General features: G+C 39.9%; 1 pseudogene; it reads right to left on the bottom strand.

The window, feature by feature from the left end:
- Nucleotides 1–2,456: 2,456 nt before the first annotated feature.
- LOC101426270 (homeobox protein NANOG pseudogene) lies at nt 2,457–3,344 on the bottom strand (annotated as a pseudogene).
- Nucleotides 3,345–9,977: the final 6,633 nt, after the last annotated feature.

Raw genomic sequence — 9,977 nt, 5'->3', positions numbered from 1 at the left:
AAAAATCAACCCATATTTCTCTTTTCTTCTTTTATTTCAATTATTGTACCCTTCTCTTACTTGCTTTCTTTTTCCTCTTTTCTGCTTATCTAGTATATTATGAAGTGTTCAATATAGCTTTATCTAACAAAACCAAACTATTGACCTATTCTGTCATATTGCTTGATAATCAGTTTCTCTGACATCCTTTGGGTTCAAGACACATTACCTTAAAAAAAGGGAACATAGATTAAAAGAACAAAGCTTCCAAAATCCTATAAATGGGTGAAGCAAATAGGAATCTGATTAACACATTGTAGAGCAGCAGAAACAGTGACTTGCTTTTGTTTTTATTTTTGTTTTTTTTTAATATTTTGTTTGTTTCTTATGTGTTTTATTTTATTTTATTTTTTTTTAAGATTTTATTTATTTCTCTCCCCTTTACCCTGCCCCCGCCCCAGTTGTCTGTTCTCTGTGTTCATTTGCTGTGTGTTCTTCTTTTTTGTCCGCTTCTGTTGTTGTCAGTGGCACAGGAATCTGTGTTTCTTTCTGTTGCATCATCTTGCTATGTCAACTCTCCATGTGTGTGGCGCCATTCCTGGGTGGGCTGCACTTTTTTTGCACAGGTAAGCTCTCTTTGAGGGGTGCACTCCTTGCATGTGGGGCTCCCCTATGCGGGGGACACCCTTGCGTGGCACGGCACTCCCTGTGCACATCAGCACTGTGCGTGGACCAGCTCCACACGAGTCAAGGAGGCCCAGGGTTTGAACCGCAGACCTCCCATGTGGTAGATGGACGCCCTATCCACTGGGCCAAGTCCGCTTCCCGTCTTGCTTTTGAATGTCTAAAAAAGTATTTAAAACTAGCTAGAATCTCTGATCTCTGATCAAATACTTTTAAATATTAACATTGATTCATAACATTTAAACATATTAATGTACTTTGTTAGTCTGAAAATTTAACTACAAACTTAGCACCTCTTTTCTTTAAAGAAGCATAGCATAATTTTTTAAAAAAGATTTATTTATTTATTTATTTATCTCCCCTTCCCCCCCAACCCCGGTTGTCTGTTCTCTGTGTCTATTTGCTGCGTCTTTCTTCCTTGTCCGCTTCTGTTGTTGTCAGCGGCTCGGGAATCTGTGTTTCTTTTTGTTGCATCATCTTGTTGTGTCAGCTCTCCATGTGCGTGGCACCATTCCTGGGCAGGCTGCATTTTCTTTGGCGCTGGGAGGCTCTCCTTACGGGGTGCACTCCTTGCACGTGGGGCTCCCCTACGCGGGCACAGCACTCCTCGCGCGCATCAGCACTGCGCATGGGCCAGCTCCACATGGGTCAAGGAGGCCGGGGGTTTGAACTGCGGACCTCCTGTGTGGTAGATGGTCGCCCTAACCACTGCGCCAAGTCTGCCGCCCATAATATAATTTATTAATAGCATTTACTATAGTTTTACAATAGGCTTATTTCATCATAGATGTTCTTTCTGGCAGGGTATAAATTGTGCAGAAATGCAGTTACAGAACCTTTTATATCAAATGTGAAGAGTTATAATTTGAGGGCCCTTTGCCCCCTTTCTTTAACTCTCTCTTCCTTCCATTATTTTCCTTTCCCCTTGGTTCCTGTTCATTTTGCCTCTTAGCTATGGGCTCTGTTCTTTGATTTTGTGCTCCAAATCTACAAATAACCACAAATTTTATTGTTTCAATAAAATTACATACACAAGGCAGAGGGAATAAGTTTGCTCAAGTGTAATCAGCCACTTAGCAATGAGTATTTTTTCTAAGATAGCAATCTCCTAAATGGCTAGAGGATTTCATTTACATTCTTTTTTGCCCCCACATAAAAAAAAAGTTCTGGAGATCCATGATTTAATCAAATTTTTACTCATTGAATTACTGGGTGAAGTCAGGACATAGAGAGCCAAAGGTAAAACATATTTTTTATTTATCTATAAATTTATAAACCAGCCAGTTAAACTACTATAATATGACCATGATGCAGCAAAAACAAAACATCTACAAATATTAATGTAATTAACAAATTAGAGGCAATAAAACACAGAGCAGAAGGTTAGGGAAAATTAATGAAGCAGGTCATCATGATAGCTTAACCCTTCATCTCAACAATTCAGGTTTTTAGTTAAGTGAAGCCTCCCAGTCCTATGAAATTAATACTCTATCACATTTCTTTATACTTTTACTTCCTACACTTGAGGCTAGATCCTAAAATATGCAAGTATTATATCAAGTTCTCTATAGTCATAGACATCTTATATTTACCTTGGCTGCTTTGGACAACATAAATCTGGCCTGTTTTGAATTTTTGTAACCTCTGATTAGACTCAAAACGCACCCCACTCCCACCCCCCAGTTACACAGTGAAAACCAGGATAATTTAGATACACAGCACTCAAGAAAATTCTGCAAGGAAGGATGTAATGCAGGCTCTGCCCAGATCGAGACTGGATTATATACCCATCTTTACCCACACTGTTGCACATCTCCAGGCTGTTCATTCATGCAGTAATAACTTGGGAATAAATCCATGGTTTGTGCGGTACTAAAATACTTAACAGCTTGTTGTATTACATTATGGCTTTCCCCAGCACTTCCCAAGATGGCCTCCAAATCACTGGCACAATTTTGCTGGAATTGGATCTGGGGCTGCAGGGATTCCTCTCCACTGTTCTGGAACTGGTTGTTCCAGGCTTGGGTGTACCAGGTCTGGGTGTTCCAGGAATGGCTGCTCCAAGTCGGGTTGTTCCAGGCCTGGTTGCTCCACATTGGAAGGTTAGCAGAAGCGTTCACCAAGCACCCCTGGGGATAGGGAGAGTAGAGTCCCAGGTATTCTGTAGGTAATGAGCCCTTCTGTGTCACACTGTTGCTACTCTTTGACCAGTTGACATTTTTCTGCCACCTCTTACATTTCATTCTCTGGTTCTGGAACCAGGTCTTAACCTGTTTGTAGCTAAGGTTCAGAATGTGGGAAAGTTCTTGCATCTGCTGGAGACTGAGGTATTTCTGTCTTTGAAATCAGTCATTGAGTATACACAGCTGGGCCTGAGAGAACACGGTCCCGGTCTTTTGTTTCTTGGCTGGGACCTCATCTTCCTTCCTTGCTGTCCTCTTCCCTCCAGCAGCAGGTAGATTCATTTTGGGACTGGTGGAAAAATCAGGGTTATCCTGAATAAGCAGGTCCATGGGAGAAGGAAGAGGAGAGACTGTCTCTGACTGGGGAAACTCAGCAGATGGTATTTGCAAGGATGCATAATTTTCTTCAGCCTTATAAATCTCAGGCATTGGTGAAGACTCCCTAGAATCAGATTTGGGGCAAGACAGACTTTGGGGAGAAGCTAGATCCACACTCATGTTTACTGAGTAGAAGGAGGGGGGAAAAAACCCAAAGACCTAGACCACAAGAATGGCCAACGCAGGCTAAAAGACGATCTGGGTGGAAGATCTTAGAAAAGCAGGAAGACCTACAGGTTAAACAGCAACGATAGCCAACCAGCCCAATGCAGCCTGTAGTGCATATTTTGATTTAGTATAAATAGCTACAAATGGCAGTTTTAATGTCTCTTCTTTAAAAAGGTTATGAAAATGAAAAAAAAATTCTGAGATATAGTTTTCTGTTCCATCACATATTTCATATTCTATTGGATTATAAGAGAATAAAAATGAAAAGGGATAATGATGTCTTGAAGATTGCAATTCTATATCAATTGCATTGGATGGTTTTAGAACACATCTATTAGGTTTCTGCCATCAAATCAATGTGCTACTTTCATATATGTACTAGATAGAAAGCATCCACTAGAAAGGGCTTATTTTCATATTTATCCTGTTTAATTTTTTTAACATTTTTTAATTTTTATTTTTTTATTTCTCCCACCTGCCCTTTTTGTTGTTTGCCCTCACTGTCTGGTCTATGTGTTAATTTGCTGTGTGTTCTTTCTGTGCTGCTTGTCTTTTCTTCTCGTCTTTCTCTTTAGAAGACACTGGGAACCGATCTAGGGACCTCCAGTGAGGCACTCAATTGCTTGAGTCACTTCCTCTGCTACATCTCTCACTGCCTTTCCTCTGTGGCTCCCTTTGTTGCATCATCTTGCTGTACTAGCTCTCCGCAGCATGGGCCGTCAGTTTCTCCACAGCACAGGCCAGCTTTTGCCTTCACCAGGAGGTCCCAGGAATTGAGCCCAGAGCCTCCCATATAGTAAACAGGAGCCCAATCACTTGAGCTACATCTGCTACCCTTCAGTTAATTTATAGGTGACAAACGTCAGTTCCCTAACTTTACACATGAAGGGACCAATGCAATGATCATAGGCAACCATAGGTGGTTTCCTCTGCTGTTGTGCTTTTATAAAACCAGCAGAATTTAAAAATACATTGCTGCAGTCAGTCACGGTATTTAACTATTATTGTATATGTCATAAGCTTGAGTGACATATATTCTTGTTTGCAAAATAACATTTTGCTTTTGTTTGCAAAAACACGTTCTAGATGTCTAAAGCAAGAAAGTAAGTTAATTTGTTGCCAAGGGAAGCAGATGTGGCTCAAGCGATTGAGCTCCTGCCTACCACATGGGAGGTTTGTGGTTCAGTTCCCAGTGCCTCCTAAAGAAGACAGCGAGCTGGTGCAACGGGCAGGCATGGCAAGCTGACACAACAGGATGACACAACAAGAGACACAAGAAGAAAAACATAATGACAGACACAACAAAGCAGGGAGCAGAGGCTCCCAGTGCCTCCTAAAGAAGACAGCGAGCTGATGCAATGGGCAGGCGAGCTGACACGACAAGATGATGCAACAAGAGACATGGGGAGGAAAAACATAATGAGAGACACAACAAAACAGGGAATGGAGGTGACTCAAGCTATTAGGTGCCTCCCTCTCATATCAGAGGTCCCAGGGTCAGCTCCCAGTGCTTCCTAAAGAAACAAGGAAAACAAATAGACACAGGAAGTGCAAAACATCGAGGGGATGGGGAGAAATAAATAAAGTAAATCTTTTAAAAAATTTGTTGCCAAATGTATTAAAGTATTGGTATCTGTGTCCTATATCTGGCATGGTATATACCTATCAACCTTTCAAATTCTATTATCTAGATTGCTCTTTCAGTCTCTTATTGATCCAGCTATTAATGAAACTTTCCTGCTATGGGGAACAGCCTGAAGTTGGCTTCTGGACTAAGTGATTTGCTTCTACTTCATGCACTGAATATTTAAGCACCAAAATCAAGGCATTGCTTCCAATCAGTGGCTTACTTTGTGTTCTTGATATCTGGAGTGGGCCATTTTGTAACATTCCCTCCTCTATAAAAATTATTTCAAATAATATTCATGAACTTAAATGAGCAATAATAATGGCCAGAAAAGAAAAGCAGATAGTGAAAATATCTTTTATTGAACTTTTTATATATATTCAGGCCAGGAAAAACAAATAGTTTTTAGTTACACTAATACATTCTTTTGGGGAAAAATAATAAAAAATATATAAGTACTTTTTTTTGTCTCTCATAGTAATGAGTAAATATAATTACAGTTTAATAATAAAAGTTACATAAAGAGAAGTTAATAGAAGAATTTTCTATTTTAAAGATATTTTTCAAAATAAAAAATTTATTATATGCCTATGCTAAACTTTGTACACTAAACGAAAATATCCCATCTTATGGCTTGAACTTTATTTCAATTTTTAAAATTTGAAACACAAAATTCCAAATGCTCACATCCTTATACAAAGATTGCTTTTCAGTGAGTCTTTTTTTTTTTTTTAAAGATTTATTTATTTATTTAAATTCCCCCCCTCCCCTGGTTGTCTGTCCTTGGTGTCTATTTGCTGCGTCTTGTTTCTTTGTCCGCTTCTGTTGTCGTCAGCGGCACGGGAAGTGTGGGCGGCGCCATTCCTGGGCAGGCTGCTCTTCTTTTCACGCTGGGCGGCTCTCCTCACGGGCGCACTCCTTGCGCGTGGGGCTCCCCCACGCGGGGGACACCCTTGCGTGGCACGGCACTCCTTGCGCGCATCAGCACTGCGCATGGGCCAGCTCCACACGGGTCAAGGAGGCCCGGGGTTTGAACCACGGACCTCCCATATGGTAGACGGACGCCCTAACCACTGGGCCAAAGTCCGTTTCCCTTCAGTGAGTCTTTTTACACATATTTTCCACATGACTTTTGTTAAGCAGATAATCTAAACTTTGTTTCTCTTTGTTTTCTCCTGACAGTGGCTTTCTAATAGGATTGCCCATTGTTATATGTGAAAGGGAGATCATCCCTAAAACCAGGGGGGTATGTCTCACACTAGAGACTTATATAAGGTTAATAGACTCAAGGCATCTATTAATTATTAATGAAAGGACTGATGGAAAGTTACTGCAAACACCGACTTCATAGTGTTACTAAGCAAGTGACTCATTGCCTGATGCACACAGAAGTCAATACCATGACACCAGGATTTCAAGAAAAGAAAGAGTTTTATTGCAAGGCAGCCAAGCAAGAGGATAGGAGTCAGCTCAGATCTGTCTCCCTAAGCTGAGGAAACTTAAGATTTTTTTATGATTTGGTGGGGGTTGGACTAGGGAGGTGGGATGAGATGACATACAAGATGAGGATTTAGTTTGGACTGGGATTTAGTCGAGCATATGTGGTGGGAGATCATGCTAGTTCATATATCACATGTTCAAAGATGGTGGCCTTAACGTGACATAGGGAGTGGTTTTTAGTATTATAATTAGGTAAAAGTAACTTTAGGTCAAAATTGTATTGCTTTGCACATGTGCAGGTAGGGATAGCTAGAAATTTTTCACTTCGTCTTGTTTGAGCTGGCTGATAAGGTAGAAGTAAAAGATTGGAACTGGGCTTTTAGTGAAGTAAGTCACTTATTAATAAACATGAAAGAGTGGAGTAAAAGAAAAACAGGAACTAAACTTGCACAAGTACGCAAGGGCAGGGAAGAGTTTGTAGAAATGGGCTTGCTAGGGGCCAGTTTTAATAGCCTTGCCTCTAAAGATATCTGGAAGACTAAAATTTTAATTTTTATTGTTAAGCAAGAAAATTAACAAAAATAACTTTTCTATGGTAAAATAATATACCTTGGTAAACTTAAAAAGGCAAAATTGCCTATAAAATGGTTTTTGATCTGGGAAAGGTAATTTCTTTGGGTAAAGATCCTTTTTTAGATATCTAAGTTTGTAATATCAGATCTGACATTTGATCAAGCTTTATGAAAAAGTCGCCTCTTAAAATTTAGTACTATATTTCTTAAGTACATTTAATTAAACATTTTCACTTTTATTACTTAAAAAACAACAAAACTAAAACCTTTACTTACCATAATAAAGTTCACTGTCTTCCAGGCGCATTCCATTTTAATCATGATTCCTTTTCTTAATCTCATCTACCTTGCTTAAGGTGCCTGGACACTTTTCAGTAGTCTCCAAGATAGTGAAGTGGAGGTTCTTTAGTGCTCAGTTCACTGGTACCTGGTAAATAGTTAACCTGAATCTCTGAACAAAGAAATAAACAAAGCCCTGATTTATAATATTTGCCAATTTCCATGGTGTAAATATTCCCACCATGTTTAATTTCAAGCTACTAACTTCATGTCACTAAACATAGAGCTAGCTCTTGGCAACTTTAAAGAGGTAAACTCCCAGGAGCCAGTGCTGGCTCATTCTAGAACACCACTTCCTGCTACCTCACTGTTGTGGTTTGCTAAAGGCTGCTGGGAGCAATGTACCAGAAATGTGTTAGCTTTTTTTTTTCTTAAAGACATGTTCTTTCTCCTTTTTTTTTTTTGTATTTATCCCCACCCCTGTTGTTTATGCACTCGCTGTCTGCTCTGTGTCCATTTGTGTCCCTTGATTGTGTCAACTTGCTGCGGTAACTCTCTGTGGTGCAGGCCATCATATCTCCCCTTGCCTCCACCAGGAGGCCCTGGGTTCGATTCCAGGGCCTCCTGTATGGTAGATGGGAGCTCAATAGCTTAAGCTACCTCTGTTTCCCATGTTGGCTTTTATAATGGGAATTTATTTGGTTAAAAGCTTACAGTTCTGAGGCCATGAAACTGTCCAAATCAAGGTATCATCAAGAAATGCTGTCTCGCCAAGTTGCCACTGTACATAATCAGGCACCTGGTGATCTCATATAAAGATGTTTTTTCCTCCGAGCTTGGCTGTGGGTGATCAAGAGCATGGCAAGGCACAAGGCCGGTCCATTTATCTTTCTCCTCTCCTCCAGGACTGTGGCTTTTCTCTCTCATGGGCTTATCAACTCCTAGATGTCTCTCTCCATCTCTGATGCTTTTTATGTGTCTGCAGCTTTTTTTAAAAAGCACAATTTATCGAAGTATATCATTCATACACGAATATACATAAATGATAAGTGTACAGTAAAAGCTGTGAACTTACAAAACAAACATGCATAACATTGTACAGAGCTCCTATACATCACCCTACCACCAGCACCCTGCATTGTTGTGAACATTTGTTACAAATTATGAAAGACCATGGTCAAAGTATTACTACTAACTATAGCCTGTAGCTTACATTTGGTATATTTTCCCCCAACCAACCCTATTGTTTTTGTTCATAAACCATATGATTTATCTAAAGTGTATAATCAATAGCATTTGGTATAATCAGTGAGCTGCACATTCATCATTTCACTCAATATTAGGGCATTTTCATTACTCAAAAAAACAAACAATAAAAAACAAGCCACTATCATACCCATATGTTAGCGCTACTAATTACATATCCCATGATGTGCTTTCACCATTTCTATTCATTTCCACACATTTACAAAGAACTTTTTACCAATTCCGCACAGATTAAACCACAGCTTTCAATTCTCTAACTACATTCTTTTCTCTGGTGACTTATATTCTACCTATTATTGGTCTGTAATTTTCTTTTCTTGTAGTATCTTCATCTGGCTTTGGTTAGGGTGATGTTGGTATCATAAAATGTGTTGGGGGAAGTGATTGAGGCTCAGTGGTAGAACACCTGCTTCCCACGCACAAGGTCTCAAGTAAATCCCTGGTAATTACTTTAGAAAAAAAAGATAAAATAAAAAAAAATGTGTTGGGTAATTTTCCCAGCTTTTCAATATTTTAGAAGAGTTTATACAGGATTGGTATTAATTCTTCTCAAAATGTTTGGTAGAATTCACCTGTGAAGCCATCTGGTCCTGGAATTTTCTTTGCTGAAAGATTTTTTTTTAAAGACTTATTTTTTAATTTCTCTCCCCCCCCCCCCCCATTGTCTACTATCTCTATTTGCTGTGTGTTCTTCTGTGTCCGCTTGTATTCTCATCAGGCAGCACTGGGGATCTGTGTCTCTTTTTGTTGTGTCATCTTGCTGTGTCAGCTCTCCATGTGTGTGGCGCCACTCCTGGGTGGGCTGTGGTTTCACACGGGGTGGCTGTCCTTGCACAGGGGCCACTCCTTGCATGGAGGTCACCCTTATGCGGGGGCATTCCTACGTGGGCCAGCACTCCTTGTGTGCAGCAGCACTGCACGTAGGCCAGCTCACCACTTGAGCCAGGAGGCCCTGGGTACCAAACCCCTGGACCTCCGATATGGTACGCGGATGCTCTGTCTGTTGAGACACATCACCTTCCCTATTGGAAAATGTTTGATGACTGATTCAATCTCTTTGCTTGTGATTGGTTTGTTGAGTTCCTATATTTCTTGTAGTCAATGTAGGTTGTTTGTCCATTTATAGGAATGTGTCCATTTCATCTAGGTTGTCTAATTAGTTGGCATAGTTTCTCATAATTTCCTCCTATGATCCTTTTTATTTCTGCGGGGTGAGTCATGATGTCCCCCCCCTTTCATTCCTGATTTTATTTATTTGCATCTTCTGTTTTTCTTTGTTACTCTTGCTAAGGGTTTGTCAATTTTATTGATTTTCTCAAAGAACCAGCTTTTGGTTTTGCTGATTTTTCTATTGGTTTTTGTTCTCAATTTCATTTATTTCATTTATTTCATTCATTTATC

The sequence above is a fragment of the Dasypus novemcinctus genome, chromosome X (assembly GCF_030445035.2).
Source record: "Dasypus novemcinctus isolate mDasNov1 chromosome X, mDasNov1.1.hap2, whole genome shotgun sequence".
Classification (NCBI taxonomy): Eukaryota; Metazoa; Chordata; class Mammalia; order Cingulata; family Dasypodidae; genus Dasypus; species Dasypus novemcinctus.
Note: the sequence above shows the minus strand (reverse complement) of the source record. Positions and strands in the feature narration are given on the sequence as shown.